A 17748-nucleotide genomic window follows, 5' to 3' on the forward strand; every position below is an offset into this window, starting at 1 on the left:
AGATGAAACCATACACTGAGAATTTTAAAAAGTGCATAACAACTTGAAAACAATGTAACAAGAGTTTCACAACTAAAAACAAAGCAAGATCTTAAATAAATCAACTAGGTTTGAATTTAGATTTAAAATAGAGGACATCTATCCAAGGCTTTAGGTACCCTAATACATCATTGATAATGCAACAATATCCCAGAAGCATTAAAGTAATCATTTCACAGGAAATGAGCCAGCTAGACACCTACAGAAACTAATTCCCACCCTTTCATCATTGTGAGAAACACAGCCTCTCCAAAAATCCTATCAAATAGGTGTCTTTTGCTGCATGCCTGGAAGGTCACCAAATTTGAGCTATTTTGGACCAAGTGGGGTGGCACCAAGTTCTTGAGACTCTGAACACTCAAAGGGAACAATCTGCCCTCCATCCCCTCTCTTTCATAGTGCGGGCATTCCAGCTCGCATGCCCCTGCTGACTGAGCTGTAGCAGTGTGGAACAGGACCTAGGATTTCTAAACCACTGTGCTGTGCTGAAAGCTTAATGATTGTCGATGATGAAATAATAGTAAACCTCCAAAGAACTGATTTGCTGCTCATTACAGAAGAGGTTACTTGCCCTGTGCAGTAATTGAGGCTCTTTGAGATGTGTGTCCCCCTACTGGTGCGCCACTCTAGGTGCTTTCATATCCCTGCACCTCAGATTGGAGATTTTTGGTAGCAGTCTCCGTTTGGCCCACACATGCTCTCTCCCCATCTTCTGCCGTGTTCTGTTGCTGAATAGCGCTGTATGGGCAAAGCACCCTCAGTTCCTTCTTTACCACAGAACTCATATATAAGAGTCACCTACAGTGTAGCACCCATAGGCAGACATCTTGAAGAACCTCAGTTACAACACAAGGTGAGTAACCTCTTCTTCTTCTTCTTCAAGTAGTATCCCTATGGGTGTTCCACTCTAGGTGACTCTATAGCAGTGTCCCTGTTGGAAGGGTGGGACATCGGAGCAGAGTCCAATATTGATGATAATACGGTCAAATCAAGTATCACATCAGATGCTGAATCACGAGTGATTGCATAATGCCTGGCAAAGGTATGAGCGGATGCCCAAGTCGCTGCTCTGCATTTTTCTGTGATTGGAATGTTATTGAGGAAGGATAGAAGTCGACAGAGAACTTGTAGAGTGTGTTCAGGCTCTCAAAGGGGGCTGTAAGTCATGCATGCAATTGCAGTAGTTAATGCATTCCGATATCCATCTAGAGAGCCATTGCATAGATACTGGGGATCCCTTATGTCTGTCTGCAATGTAGAGAAATAGTCTTGGAGATTTTCTAAAAGGCTTAGTCCTTTCCAGACAGAAGGCTAACACTCTTCTAACGTCAAGTGTGTGTAGTGTTGCCTCCCTTTTATCCTGGTGTAGTTTGGGAAAGAATGCTGGAAGGTAAGTTGATTTATGTGGAAGGCTGAAGGTATTTTGGTAGGAATTTGGGGTGTGGCCACAATATGGCCTTGTCCTTGAAGAAAATCATAAAGGGAGGGGATATACCATTAGGGCCCGCCTCTCTCTGAGCAGACATGATAGCCACGAGGAATGCAGTTTTCATAGAGAGGCAGAGAAGTGAGCAAGTGGCCATAGGCTCAAAGGCTGACCTTATCGGACAGTTTAAGACAAGATTAAGGTCCCATACTGGTGTAAGATCTCTGATTCAAAGGTAGAGGTTACCCATACTTTAAAAAAAATCTTTTCATTGGAGGATGAGCAAACACCGAATGACCATCTATGTTCCAGCAGAAAATATTAATGACTGTGAGATGTAGCTTTACCGAGCTTAGAGATAGGTCTGATTTCCGGTAACGGAGAGGATGTAGAAGTAAACTGTCTTGCGTCACATCAGATTTGGAATCTCTTCCATTTTTGAATGTATGTGTGACAAGCAGCTATTTTTCTGCTATGTAACAGTACTTCCTTCACATGAAAGCTTATGCCCAAATAAATGTGTGAGTCTCTAAGGTGCCACAAGGACTCCTCGTTGTTTTTACTGATACAGACTAACATGGCTACCCCTCTGAAATCTATCCTCAGAACAGTTCGTTTCTAATCTTTGGAACCAATGAGGAGCCATGCTTGGTGCTGGAGAACTTGCAGATTTGGGTGATGGCTCTAGTCTGCATCTTGAGAAAGATGAGGAGAAATGGAGTGGAGACCAATTGATGGACAGACTGCCAGCTAGAAAAGGTATGACAATCATGTCTGCCATGGCTTTGTTGGAACTACAAGAATAACTCTGGCCTTTTCTTTATCTCAAATATCACTTTGGATCTTGGGAAAATCTCAGAATATCCGCTGTAGTCTTCTGTAAGTAGGTTGCTGAGATGCTGATCTGGTGATTAATGCACCAGTTTCATATTTTCACTGTCTTGGCACACAGGGAATGTGATCTTGTTCCTCCCTGGTGGTTTATGTAGAACATACATGCAATTTTGTCTCTCAATCTTTACATGTTCGTCTCTGATCATTGGTAGGATGTGTGAGAAGACTGCTGTGAGTTCTAAGAAGCTGATACATAGCGTGGATTCGAGAGGGAACCATTTTCCCTAAATTGTGTAAGTGTCCAAGTGGGCTCCCCATCCCATAAGGAATGCACCCTTCATCAAAATCAACCATAGGGGTGGCTGACTGAAGGGGACTCCCACACATACACTGTGAGGATCTGCCCATCAGTCAAGCGAGTTTTTGATTGTTGAGGACATAGATAGAAGTTTGTTTAAATTGTGTCTTCTCGGGACATATACTGTTCTGACCCACCCTTGAAGACAATGGTGCTTGCTCCCATGTGCCTCAGTAGTTGCAGACAAGTTTTGGCTGAGATCTGCAGACTGGCCTGAACTGTCACAATTAAGCTGGCTAAGTGTTTAACCTGTGTGATGGGAGGAAGGTTTTGGCCTCCACTGCATCTAGGTTGGCTCGTAAGAATGGACTTTTGGGTATTTAGTTGTAGGAATAGATCTATAGGCTTTTGTATCTCTTGCAAGGTGTTAGTGAAGGTACGTGGTTTGAGCAAGCAATTGTCTCGACACAGAAATATCATAATGCCTTGTTTGCGAAGGTATGCTACGACCATAGAAACAACCTCTGAAAATACCTTGGATGCCAACGATAGACCAAATGGGAGCACTTTATATAGGAAATTATCTTGACCCAGAGTGAATCTTAGGAACTTCCTCTTGGATGGGTGGATTCTGTTATCAAAGTAAACATTTTGTAGGTCGAGGGCCAAGAACCAGTTCCTCGCGTCCAGAGATGATGCCAAGGTAACCATCTTGAAACATATTTTTACAGCTCTGTTCAGTGTCCTTAAATCCAGAAGGAGTCTCCAATCACTGTTCTTTTTCTGTATAAGGAAGTATTTGGAATAGAACATCTTCCCTCTGTGTTGGGTGGGAACTGGTTCTATAGCACCTAGTTTTAGGAGGTGGTTCATTTCTGAACATAAAAATGAGAAAGATCCACGAAGAGGGACGGGGAGAGAGGGTGAGGGAGTAGGGGAGGAGGTAAAACGGATTGACTATCTCTTGACGATCATCTCTAGTACCCTCTTGTCGGAGGTTATACGCTCCCAGTTTTGATAAAAAGGAGCAAGGTGGTTGTGACAGGTTGGACCCCCCTTCTGGGATGCCACCTGATGTACTGGGATTTCACTGAGCCTGCCTGCTCCACTAGCCTGGGCTCCCTCTCCCTGTTTTGCTGAATCAGGCTCTCCAGCCTCTAGCAGCACACAAATACAGGTAGGGACGCACCATCTGTAGAATCCCACAGTCTGTAAACAGCTCTCCATGGGAAGGTTCAGCTAGGAAATCACCCAGCACTCAAGTGCAGCTTCCCTCTGGAAAGTACACCCAAGATAATATTGTCTTGCGTAATATAGAAAGATGTGCACAGCACAAGCTCATAAAAATTCACGCTCTCCCTCAATGTAAAGAGAAATGCACAACTTCTTGCCCTCCCAATTAGAACTTGCACAAACTGAGTTTAACAAGCAAAACACATTTATTAACTATAAAAGGCAGATTCTAAGTAATTATAAGGGATCACAAACAGAACAAAGCAGATTACTAAGCAAATAAAACAAAACATGCAAACTAAGCTTGATTCACTAAAGAAACAGGATTCAAAGTGTAATTTCTCACCCTAAATGTTGATTTTAAGTAGGATGCAGAGTTTCTTTAGTTTAGATTTCCAGTTTTCTCTTTACAGACTAGACTCTTCTGTCTCAGTCTGGACTGAGCCCTTGCCTTTCCTTCAGCTTAGTTCCTTCGTCTCTTTGGGTACTTTCAGCACTCTTTCTTCTTGGGCAGGAAGGCAATGGAGAAGAGTCCTGTTTGCCTTACTCCCCAGCTTTAAATAAGATTTATGTAAGGCGGGAATCTTTTGTTCCCCAGTCTTGACCTCCCCCTCCTTTTAGTGGAAAATTGGTAGAAGTCCAAGATAGTGTTTAGTACGAGGTGACAAGGCCACTTGACCTAGCAGTGTCACAGCTACGTCCCAGGACTCCTCTCAGGAAGGAGAGAGAGAGAGTAGTATCTTTAAAGTCTTATTGTTTCTTCCTAGTATCAGAGGGGTAGCCGTGTTAGTCTGGTTCTGTAAAAGCTGTAAAGAATCCTGTGGCACCTTATAGACTAACAGACGTTTTGCAGCATGAGCTTTCGTGGGCGAATACTCACTTCGTCGGATGCAAGTAGTGGAAATTTCCAGGGGCAGGTATATATAAGCAAGCAAGAAGCAAGCTAGAGATAACGAGGTTAGATCAATCAGGGAGGATGAGGCAACTGCAGGGCCTCATCCTCCCTGATTGATCTAACCTCGTTATCTCTAGCTTGCTTCTTGCTTGCTTATATATACCTGCCCCTGGAAATTTCCACTACTTGCATCCGACGAAGTGAGTATTCGCCCACGAAAGCTCATGCTGCAAAACGTCTGTTAGTCTATAAGGTGCCACAGGATTCTTTACAGCTGTTTCTTCCTAATGGCCCATCAAAGCTGATGGCCTGTTGTCTGGTGGGTGTCTCCCAAATACACACACAGTTGTAATTGTTACATAGTCAATATTCCTAATTTTAGATACAGAAATGATACATGCATACATATTGGATAATCACATTCAATAAATCATAACCGTTCCAATTATACCTTACAATACCCATCTTGCATAAAATATATCTTAGGCCATATTCGTATCTTAACCATATTTCTATGAAGAATATGGGGTGTAACATCACAACAGTTGCCGAATTGGTGGAGATGTTCAGATTATTAGAGCAGATGAGACTTGGTGTGGTAACTTGGGGCTTCGACCAACACATCAGAATTGTTTTTTGGATGCAGAAGGTTGCAAATGTCAATGATTGTGGGGCATTTAGTTGCTGATTTTGTAATCTATGCCTCTTCCTTTCAGGATCATAATGTCTCTGAGGAGGAGAAAAGTGAGTAGGCCAGGATCTCTGTGCCGTCTGGTACTTACTGAGTCTTCTTTCTTGGGCAGCCGTGTAAATACCCAGAAAACATAGTGTGGCCCTAGAATCTTTTAATATGTGGAGGGATTCATCCATTCCTTCTGCAAAAAATTTAGCTCTCTCAAAAGGGAGGTCCTCCACTGTGGCTTATACCTCCTTTGGAAAGGTGGAGAGATGAAGCCAAGATGCTCTCCTCATGACAACTGCTGTGGAGATGGAACGAGCAGCTGTATTAGCAGGATCCAGAGAAGCCTCCAATGCTGTCCTCATAAGGAGCTGACCCCTCAGCAATGTTCACCAGGAATTGCTCTTTCTGATCCGGCAGGAGGTGTTCAATAAAGGCATTTAATTTTGAATAATTGGTATGATTGTGTTTTGGCATAAGGGCTTGATAGCTAGCGATCTTAAATTGTATTACATCCAAATATATCCAGTTATTTCCAGTCCTTATTGTATGGTGTCATTTTAGCATGATGCTGCCTGCCATGCTCATTAACGGCATCAGTGACCAGTGAATTAGGGGATGATGAGAAAATAAAAAAAGTCCCCATCTTTAGAGGACACAATATTTTTGTCTACCCTTTTGCATGTTGGAGGTATTGTGGATGATGTCTGCCACATAGTTTTTGCCCAATTAAGCAGTGCCTCATTGATGGGGAATGCAATCTTTGCTGATGATGTCAAACAGTTTGCACTGTGACTATGACTTCATTAAGCAGGATTCTTAATCTGCTACCTATTAAAGAGGTCTTGAAATTGCTTGAAGTTGTCTGCTGTAGTTGGTGGGGGAGGCATGACCACCTTATCAGGAGATGATGAGGAAATGCTGGACACCTGAGTGGCTTCCTTGTCTAGTCGTTCCTCAAAGGTCTCCTCTTGAGGATAAGGTAGTCTGGCTATTGAAGCTGAAGGAAATTGCCTTCCTCGAATTCTAGAGTTCCTCAAAAACTGTTGTCTATATGCCACCTGTGGGTCCCAATATGGCCACTGAGGTGATGAGAAAGGGCATGGGTGGAGGCAGCCGAGGGTGGGTGGGTTGCTTCTACTCTGAGGATAGATTGAAAATGCACGAGTTTCCACCCAGCTAGCTCCCTGGTGTTGTAATGGAGAACCTTGGAATGACACTGAGTATAGGTCATCCCCATCATCTTCCTCATCGTCACTTGACGGGTGAAGCAGTCATGGAAGGTGGAGTAGAATGTCTTGGTACTGCATGGAAGTCTGGGGACCTAGGCATAACCCATACCATGGTTATGTCAGTGACAAGTAAGGGTGATTCAGGTCTCTGAGACCATCAAGTCTTTGGGGAACCGAAATTCCTGCGGTACTGGAAAAGCCATTAGTACCCACTGAGGTCAGTTGAGTAGGTGCCGTTGAAGTGGAGAGAGTTATTGGTACCAGAGGCTCTCTGAATTGAGAGGAATGGCCACCAGGTGTCACCACAGCCTTCTGCAATAGTGGTGTATGCAGTACTGATTGTCTAGAAGATTCCATCGTTGCCGTTTTAGAGGAACTGGGTCAGTCTTCATCACTCCTTTTCCCCAACAGTACCATTCTGCCTGAGCCGCCCTCTTAGGGTCTTTGGGCTTACCCATGGTACTGGTACAGGAGGATCTTGCAGCCTCATAGGTACCTAATCATGGGTCAGTTAGTACACAGGTTATCAACCGTGCCAAGAACCTCTTTCTCTTGGCCAATTCCCTGCTCAGGAACTTGTGATCTGTTTTTTCTCAGGAACTTGTGGTCTGAGAGGAATCTGAGGATTTCCTCTTTGAAGCCACTGGAGGGTGTTGACCCGACAATGTAGACAGGATCAGTCTTGACAGGGACTGCTGTCTGGAGTGGGTCCCGGGCCCAGGGTCGGGGCTGGTCAAAGTGAGCTTTCCATCATGAGCAGTCTTAATTTCAGTTCATGGCTTTTCTGGTTCCAGATTTTACTTTGAGACAATCTCCACTATGCTGATAGGAGACGCCTTCCTGTCCGTCAGGATAGGTTGTAGATCCTTGATGTTGCACTGGAGAGGGCAGCAAATGCAGCAGGAATGACTGTCGCTGACAGGAATGGCTTCCTGACATGGGGTAACTAGGGATACCCTTTTCAGGGGTTACTTCCCGCACAGGAAGAGCTAGGGAAATCTAATTTATACTAAGGAGATAACTATTCTACAAGCAAAATAAAAATTATATATATATATATATATATATATATATATATATATATATATATATATATATATATATATATATATATATATATATATATATATATATATATGAAATGAAAAGCAGTACTAACACTAACTGAAGCACTATTACTACTAAGAAAAAATTAAGAAAAACAGTGAGTAGAATCTCTGTCAACGGGCTCTCCTAAGGCTCAGTCTCAGGCCAAGGGCAGTTGAGAAACAACTGAGGGCGGTTTACCCACACAGCGCTGTATAGCAACAGAGCACAGCACAAGATGGGGAGAGTGCTTGTGAGAGCCAGACACTGCTACCAAAACTTTCAGATCTGAGGTGCAGGGACATGAAGACTCCTAGAGTGGTGCACCCATAGGGACACTACCACTTTATAAATCATCTGCGATTTATAAATCAATCTGGCACCACCAAGTGGCAAAACCTCTGTGCATCACCATTTTAATAAGCTATAGACAATTCAGAGCATCCATTATTTTAATATAATTGACTATTAGTAATGCAATGCCACAGGACCCTCAGAGTAACCCTTATTTATTTATGTATGTTGGAGATTCCACAAAATGTGTGATTTGTTGTCCAAGAACCACACAGATCAACTTGTTTTTAAACACGTGATCATGCATGTTTACTTGTAATAATTTGGTTGTACACAACTTCAGTGTATTTTCTAAAAGCATTTTGCGCTAATCACTTCACTACACATGCACACACAGGTCTGGTCTACACTACAAAATTGAGTTGCCTTAACTACGTCATTGGAGGGTGTGAAAAATCCACACCCTTGAACCGCTTAGTTAAGCCAACCTAACCCCCAGCGTAGATAGCGGTAAGTCAACGGAAGAATTCTTCCACTGACCTACCTACCTCTTGGGGAAGTGGGTTACCTATGCTGATAAGAGACTCCTTCCTATCAGTGTGGGTAGTGTCTACACTGAAATGCTACAGTGGGGCCATTGTAGCATTAAGTGTAGATATACCCTTACTACTTTTAACAGCAGTAAGATGTTTAAAATGAGATTTTATGATTTTTCCTGATGTTTTCTTACACCAGCTACATTTAACCAGAGTACTGCTGACTGAATCCAACTGCACTTTGTCTACGCCAGTGGTTCCCAAACTTTAAGAACCTGTGAACCCCTTTCACTAAAATGTCATCTCGCGAACCCCCTCCAAAAAATGAATATTTCCAGGGATTTTCTCCTTTACCTAAGTATAACTGATTATAAAAGCAGTGATCTTGGAAATATAAAATTTGTTATGACATGCTTATTACACACTATTAATTACTTATCATTACAGTATTTTTATTACATTATGAAAACGGCAATTCTCTTCTAAGATATCACTTTCATAGCTTGTATCACTTTGAATAAGCCTGTTATAAGACAAGGCTCCTATGTTTCATCAAGGAGTATCAGATGAAAAACAGCATGAAGGTATTTAAGAAGACAACTCAAAGAATTCCTCCTACACAAGCATTCAGGGCTTGAGCAGTCCAGAAAAACAACGCACATTACAACAAAGCTTAAACTTGTTCTTCATAATAATTTTAAAAACAATACTAGCTGCCTATTTAATTTTAAAAACCGCAGAAAATATCCACCTCCCTTTCCATTTCTTATAAGGAGTCTTGAAGTTTAAATCTCCTCAGTGTGATATGCTTGTTTTGATTTGCTTAGCTCTTGGAAGTCAAGGGGCTCCGGGCTGCTGGCCCCATGCTGTCCGCCATGAGGGAACTTTTTCCTGAGAACCCCCTGTAACATTTCATTAATCCCCAGGGGTTCACGAACCCATGTGGGAACCACTGGTCTATGCTACTTCTTTTATTGACACATTGTTTTTTCCCTTGTCACTTGTATTGTCATGTATCCAAGACTTGCGTTATGGAGTTTATTTCTTCACCATTTCATTTATATTCTTCAATGAGCTAATAAGAGTCTTTAAAACAAATGCCTTGATATTCAGGTTAATATAAAGGAGTTCAAAATATGTAGTTTGTGTGAAAGTATCGGTTTTATTGCACCAGCACTAGATCAGTTACATAACTTATAGCCAGTCTTAGTACAGAGATGTTTCACATTAGATGTGCAGAATTACCTGTTTTGGGGGCAAATATCTGCTTTAAATACAGACAATGGAGAGTATCAAGATTATCTCTAGCATTTATTGATTTTTTTTTTTAGTCCATTTATAGTTTGCCATTATTTATCTTCATTTTGAATAATCATTTGGTTTTCTTGGAAGAGCTAGTCCATATCACTGTAGTACTTGAGCACCCATTTTAGAACAAACAAATACAATCTCAGGAATCAATTCTGCAAGGTGCTGAGCACTATGGGCCTGATTCACCAAAATATTTTAGCACAAAGCACTTTAAGCATGTGAGCAAGTTCCATTTGATTAAAGCTGAGGATATGCTTAGGTGTTCTGCTGGATCAGACCAGAGTGGTCAGCACCTTTCAGGATCAAGCAGTTAGTTCTTCTATCATTCTGTTCCCCAGGCAGAGAGAATGTCTTTTTTTAATGCAGGAAAGTTGGCTTAGAGAAGTGTCTCACATTTTTTCTGAAGGCTGAAATTCATGGTCACTCTGAACAGCCCTTGTTGAGGAGTCAGCGCTTTGAGGAAACAGGACTGAATTATAAAACTCCAAAAGTTATAGAAATAACTAGAGAATCAATCTTAGTATGCTCTGTGAGCACCTGCTACTGTTTTAAAATAACCTACTGATGTCCTGCCATTTTTATGACATCTCAATGTTTAATGTCAGGAGCTACAAGACATATTGATGCAGTTCTTACTTTACATATATTTCACAACACATTTAAAATCAATTTATTCATCGTTCTCACAGAACTTCATTCATATACCACACTACTATGAATGGTTGAAACAGAAAGCAAGAAGGCCAGAGGTAAGCTGGTTGTGAAAATTGACCTTGTACATTCCCACATGCTTACACTATTCCTGGAGCATCCTAAACTACCAGGTGCATCCCTGGGGTGGTAAATGAGGGACCCCCATACATGGTATGGGCTGCTCTGAACACACTGAATAAGCAGCCATGGACCTACGGTTGTGTGTTAGGCTAACTACCTGTCCACATTTTTTTAAAAAAGTTAGTTCTGGAAACAACCCATCTGAAGAGTCCATCTCCATTAAGAGATGGCAACACTGGTTCCCACATGCATCATAAGGCACGAGAGCATCTATCCTAATCATCTATAGTACTGGTGATAAAATGTATGAACTGCACAGATAATTCATGGGGCGGGGGGGTGGGGTGAGGTGCGGTGCAGACTGGGCTAGGCTGCTCAGTGCATAGAACAGCAGCAAAGGACAGTGAAACTGAGACAATTAGCTGCTCACTGAAGCAGATTACAGTTACTGCAATTGTACATTACTGTGTATTTTCACCTGTGAGCCAAAGTTGTGTGTGTTTGGGGATGGGAAGGACAGGAATGAAGAGTATTTCATGTTGATACAATAAGTTAACACCTTCACAGAATCTGGACCCATTGCACAAAGGAGACCACAGGGCCCTTACGATAGTTAAGCTTCATAAAGCTCCATATTGTTGATGTTTTTCCAATAATGTTTTATAATGTACGTAGACTGCATATTTATAGCAGAAAATCATCTACATATAACTTTTGTAAAGTTTTTCTTCTAAGAAATTAAGCCAAAAGGCAAATACTTTAGTACAATAGTGCCAATGTGGAGCCACTGTGTTTAAATATTAGTGTCCAACTCAGATTCAATGACAGCAAGGTGGATTAAAGTAGCATCCTGGACCACATGGCTGCAGAGGACCTGAGTTTAACAGGGTGTCTACATGGCAACTGAAGGTGTGATTTCAGGTTGGGTAGGCATACCTGAAAAAACATTAATCTAGTTAGCACAAGTAAAGTTACCAGTCAAGACATGGCACCACAGGATGGTCCTCCTGTTACACTGCATGGCTAGCCAACATGGAAGCCCAGGCCTCTGCATCATCCCTGCTGGTTTTAGCCATGCTAGCTACAGTAAAGCTGGCATGGGTATGCCTACCCAACATCTGAATGGTGCCAGACGTAACTGCTGGGGTAGGCTGGGTTGCCTCACTAGGGAGAAAAATCGAGGGGCCAAGAGTGGGAAGACAACAACTGTCTCTCTAATAGGTTGGAAGAAGAGTGTGTTTGGGGGGGGGAGAGAGGACACATTAGGCTAAATGGTAAAATTTTAGGGGTGTCTGAAATTTGTTGGATCCGGCTACCTTCAAACTTACGCCATTCTTGACCAGTATATGGGAGTCATTCTACCCTGTTCAGATGAAGAGGGGTACTAATAATTACCATTTTAAAAATGTTTCTGTAACTCCACATTTAACACTGTCAGAGGATGGAAGTAAGATGGCTTGAACTAATGTTTTAACTCCTTCACAATGGCAAGCGCTTTCTTCTCTGTATTTCTTATGGAGCACAACCCAACAGGGCTCTGCATCATTTACTTTCACTGTTTGTGGACCAGCATCTGATGAGATAAGCTCTGCTCTAAGAACAGTGTAGTAATTTTGTTCTCTGACGGCTCACTCTGCAGCAAAAGAAAGGGAACCAAATATTACCAATCTTACAAAAAACAGCCTCTAGACCTCTAGATTCTGAACTAAGAGAAAGCTGTCTGGGAGCAAGGACTCTAGTCACCGTGCTAGAAAAATTGGAACACCACACACGATATGTTAAAGGAAGAGACTCACTTAACTTACAATTGCATTGTGCTGTGTACTACGCTATTCTGAGATGACTAAGGGCAGATCTGATAGAAGTCTACGAAGTCATGAATGGTATGGAGAAAGTGAATAGAAAATTGTTATTTACCCCTTCACGTAACACAATAACTAAGGGTCACCTGATTAAAAGTCAGCAAGTTCTTTATACAACATAGTCAACCTGTTTAACTCGTTGCCAGGGGATGTTGAGAAGGCCAAGAGTATAAATAAGTAAACCTACTGCAGGGTGGTTTTGTTTCGTTGGTGCCGTATAGATATACCCTACATCTTTAAATGACCAAATAACATGACTAATGACCAACCTTCAGTGAACATGTAAATTCATTTATCAAATATGTTAAGGGCTGTTACAAAGAGGATGGTGAAGACTTATCAGGTTCCCCCTTAGTCTTCTTTTCTCAAGACTAAATATGCTCAGCTTTTTCAAAACCTTTCCTCATAGGTCAGGTTTTCTAAAACTTCTACCATTTTTGTTTCTCTCCTCTGGAACTCTAATTAGTCCACATCTTTCCTAAAGTGTTGTGTCCAGAATTGGACACAGTACTCCAGCTGAGGCCACACCAGTGCCGAGTAGAGCAGGACAATTACCTCCTATGTTTGACAAACAACACTCCTGTTAATACATCCCAGAACGTATTGCCTTTTTTGCAAATGCATCACATTGCCTGATATTTAATCTGTGATCTACTATAACCTCCAGATCCTTTCCTGCAGTACTACTGCCTAAACAGTTGCTCCCCTTTTTGTATTTGTGCATTTAATTTTTCCTTCCAAGCTGTAGTACTTTGCACTTATCTTTATTGAATTTCATCTTATTGGATTTCAGACCAATTCTCAAGTTTATCAAGATAGGGGGAGGGATAGCTCAGTGGTTTGAGCATTGGCCTGCTAAACCCAGGGTTGAGAGTTCAATCCTTGAGGGGGCCACTTAGGGATCTGGGGCAAAAATTGGTCCTGCTAGTAAAGGCAGGGGGCTGGACTAGATGACCTTTCAAGGTCCCTTCCAGTTCTAGGAGATTGGAGATATACCAATTATTACCTTAAGATCATTTTGAATTCTAACCCTGTCCTCCAAAGTTAGATGTCATCTGCAAATTTTATAAGTGTACTCTCTAATTCATCACCCAATATGTTAATGAAAATAGTGAATATCAGACCCAGGAAAGACCCTCGCAGGACCTCACTTGGTATGTCCTCCAAATTTAACAGTGATGCATTGCTAACTACCTGGGTACAGTTTTTCAACCAACTGTGCACCCACCTTATATTAATTTCACCATCAAATTTCCCCACTTTGCTTATGAGAATGTCTCATGGGACTGTGTCTAAAGGCTTACAAGTCAAGGTAAATCACATCTACTGCTTCCCCAATCCACTAGATCAGTTATTCTGTCAAAGAAGGAAATTAAGTAGGTCCGACATGATTCATTCTTGACAAATCTATGTTGGCTATTACTTAGCATGTCATTTTCCTCTGGGTACTTACAAATTGATTGTTTAATAATTTGTACCAGTATATTTCTGGGTATTGAAGTTAAGATGACTGGTCTATAATCCCCAGAACCACCTTTCACTCCTTTTCAAAGATCGGTATTATGTTTCTCCTTCTCCAGTCCTCTGGATCATCACCCCTCCTCCATGAATTCTACAAGATAATTGCTAACATTTCAGAAATTGCTTCAGCAAATTCTTTAAATAATTTAGGATACATTTCAGCTGGCACTGCTGACTTGAATATCTAAATATTCTTCAACCTATTATTTCCCTGTTATTGTTAATATGCTGTTAAGTAGTCGGTCACAATTAACTGTTACCCTCACAACTAATTATACTTACCGCCTTTATAAAGTGCTTTAATACCTACTGATAAAAGTGCTAAGAGCTGAGAATTATTATAACCATTGTCATCATCTTATTTGGGCCCAACAGTCTTTTAACCATCAGATATTTTTTCTAAGGTTTGAAGCATATCCCAAGGCCACCCCTCTTACCCTTGGTTTTTGTTCCATGTGTTTGGAAATATGACAATCATATTTAAATGTCCTTTAAATGCCCAAGAATAAGTTTTATTGCTGTTTTCTGATTTCCACAGTAGGTAAAACACAGACAAATACACTTCACATCTACCATTGATTTCTATTACTACAAATAAATGGGTTAACGATTGTTGGTCTAGTACATCTCTTCGAAATATCTGAAACGGGGTAAATACCAAGGATGAAGAAGAATTCTTTAAGGTGATACAATGGACTACAGGTGAAGGAAAACTTCCTGACAGTGAGATTTCTTAGGAGATCCACCTCTGAACACAAAATCCTCTAGTTTGTTTTTAGGTATTGGTTTTATCATAGAACTGCATGGTGTCCGAATAATTCTGAGTTAGATGATCAGAGTGATCATACCAAATAGGAGGAGTGAAGTTACAGAAATATTACGCACATGGGGGAAGGGCAGGGGGAAGACATCTTGGAAGACACAGGCATTGTAAAGATTAAACTATATAAAAGGTTTTAGTAAGAAAATACAAGGAGAAGAAACCATGCATGCTTTGCTTTGACAATGAACTATAAGGAACACACATACACACACACACACACACACTGCTGTATTAGAGCAGACCATTGTGGGTATGGCTACATGACAAAAATTAAAAAAATAAAATCAAACACAAAAACAAAAAGGGCAGTTAGTTTTAGAGCCCAACTGACTTGGTCTCACAGGGCATGCGCTACAGCACTAAAAAGAGCAATGTATATCTTCCTGGTTGGGCTGGATCTTGGGATCCAAGACCTTCCCACCGTGCTGGATCTTTACCGCTCAAGCGAGAACCTCTACACTGCTATTTTTAGCCATAATGCAACCTACCGCAGGGTGGTTTGGTTTTGTTGGTGCCGTATAGACATACCCTACATCTTTTCAGGCTCATGCATCAGAAGGAAGCTAAACTAAGGCATCTGGCCAAGAGGCAACTCATAGGTCTTAAAGTTCATTTGGGTACAAAGACATTGAGTACTCAAACATCCTTGATAAACCCAATATGAGTCTCTAAATTTTTTAGCTTTTATTGAGCTTTGAAAGGAAGAGGAGACCTTATAACTCCTTGATTAATTATATTTCTCATTGAGGGGTCACTAATCTGAAGCTATTGTATTTAAGGGGACATTAAGAAATTAATTCATGGAAATAAAGTTACACATTAATAGCTGGAAAAGTTTTGGCTTAATTTTAAACAGTCTTTTTCCTCACCTGTAAAATAATATTTATATTCAGAGTTAAACTCCTGTGCCCTATTAGATGTTAAATAAATTGATTTGTGGTAATTTTGCTTCATTATATGAAAAGAGGCAGCCTGAAAGCTTTTTCTGGTTGTTTTGGGAATGCCATGTCTCGTGATCTTTGGTTTTGCTGAAGAACTTAAGGAGTCTCAGATGCGGGCTGAGATTTCTCTCAGCCTTTAATTAAAAAGGAAGCCAATGGTGTTGACTTGTTTACAAAGACATTGACTCCCAAGTGTTTCTTGAGTTAACTAGACAATGTTAAAATAAAGCTTAAGAACAGCCTGAATAAAAATCTCTTCTCACAGACAGGTTTCACTTTCTGGATCATGACATCAGAGAACTCACACCTAGTCACCTATAATCTTCAAAGAGAAAGAAAAGAAAAGGAAAAAGTAGATTAAAAATGTTTGGAAAAGTTTCTTGATTTCCTCAGACATCAAATAAAATTGGCCACAAACATTTTGGCACCTTTTTGCATTCATCTTTAAAAAGAATTCCCTTCTTCCGTGTTTGTGGTGACCTTCCTGAACCCCCGTTTGCCTCATCAACCTTACTCATGCTTTGAAACACATCCACAGCTTTACTTCTCCCTTTCCTAGAAAGTCTGCTAGTCCTGTAGAAGTGTATGTGATTTTTACCCATTTAGCTAGATACTAACACTACAGGACAAATGTCAAATTAATACTGCAGCAACCTCCTCTACACACCTTGTCCAGCAGCCTTAAGTCTTCACATACTAAAAATTATTTTTAGTTTTAAGTCTACCCTCTAGTGCAGCACTGTTACCCAAAAAATTGTGTAGCAAATATGATCATATTGCATGCATTTGCATCATATACTCTGCAAGACAGCCAAACATCTATGAAGTTCAATAGAAAATGCAAGTGCCACATCGTTGGCACTGTGAATAACACCCATGCCACAGTTCAAAGACAAGCAAGTGTTTCATTTAAGCAAGCGTTCAACCACGTAAATATTCAAACACCATGATTTATAAAGCAGCAAAGAGTCCAGTGGCACCTTACAGACTAACAGACGTATTGGAGCATGAGCTTTCGTGGGTGAATACCCACTTCGTTGGATGCATCCGACGAAGTGGGTATTCACCCACGAAAGCTCATGCTCCAATATGTCTGTTAGTCTGTAAGGTGCCACAGGACTCTTTGCTGCTTTTACAGATCCAGACTAACATGGCTACCCCTCTGATACTTGGTTTATAAAGCATAATTCAAACTTAAAACGGGGCCAGTGCACAACATCCTTCTGCAATGTAAATGTCCACTTAGCCTTTTAATTGAACAGAATCATAAAATGTGCAATAATTGTCAATATTTTACTGGAAAGGTTATATTTAATAAGAGATCCTAAATCATCCAAATTTATATTCTTCTCTCTTTCTTTCTTGGTCTCTGAGAATTTATCCGGTCCTCACAAAAGGGATTTTGCTGTTTCTTTCACAAGTTTGAGATGTAAATCAAATGTCATTTCCTGAGGCTTGTACATCAGACATGCCTCCAACTGAATTTCCTGAATGTAATCTTAATGTTAAAGTGCTCTTTAGCATACCTTGAGCCTAAACTATTTGTTAAACACCTGCAGCTGAATGTAAAATAAACGAACACCTCTAAGCTTCAGATTTTTCTTGCTGTCCTCTAGTTATTATGTAACATTTACATGGCAGCAGCATCTAAAAGCCTGAACAAGGTTGGGTCTCTAATGTCCCAGTTCTTTGTACATGTGACACCAACAGACTGGTCAAGTTGGGTATGACACAACTCCTCAACAAAAGGCATTAAAAATGTAATCAAGACAATTTTCTTGTATGTGAATTTCAGAGAGATATACTAGACCAGGATCATTAACCCATTTATTTGTAGTAATAGAAATCAATGGTAGATGCGAAGTGTATTTGTCTGTGTTTACCTATATCTTGTTAGAAGTTAACAGTGTAACCAGATTAGCTTGTAGATGCTAATTCCCTTTCATGTCTTAATAGCCTTATAT

The 17748-nt window shown here is 40.8% G+C and overlaps 1 protein-coding gene across 6 annotated transcripts in view; it reads right to left on the reverse strand.

Annotated features, from left to right (window-relative positions):
- Nucleotides 1-17748, reverse strand: part of RSF1 (remodeling and spacing factor 1) — a 125502-nt gene that overhangs the window by 77355 nt on the left and 30399 nt on the right. Inside the window, exon 1 of one of the 6 annotated variants that reach the window (XM_039503943.1) lies at nt 10257-10267. The exons of the other annotated variants lie outside the window; for them this stretch is intronic. The gene's annotated coding sequence lies outside the window, so the exon portion shown is untranslated. Of the gene's footprint in view, nt 1-10256; nt 10268-17748 lie in introns of those variants that run through there. 6 annotated transcript variants of the gene reach the window in all.

This window comes from Mauremys reevesii, linkage group 1 (genome assembly GCF_016161935.1).
Source record: "Mauremys reevesii isolate NIE-2019 linkage group 1, ASM1616193v1, whole genome shotgun sequence".
Lineage (NCBI taxonomy): Eukaryota > Metazoa > Chordata > Testudines > Geoemydidae > Mauremys > Mauremys reevesii.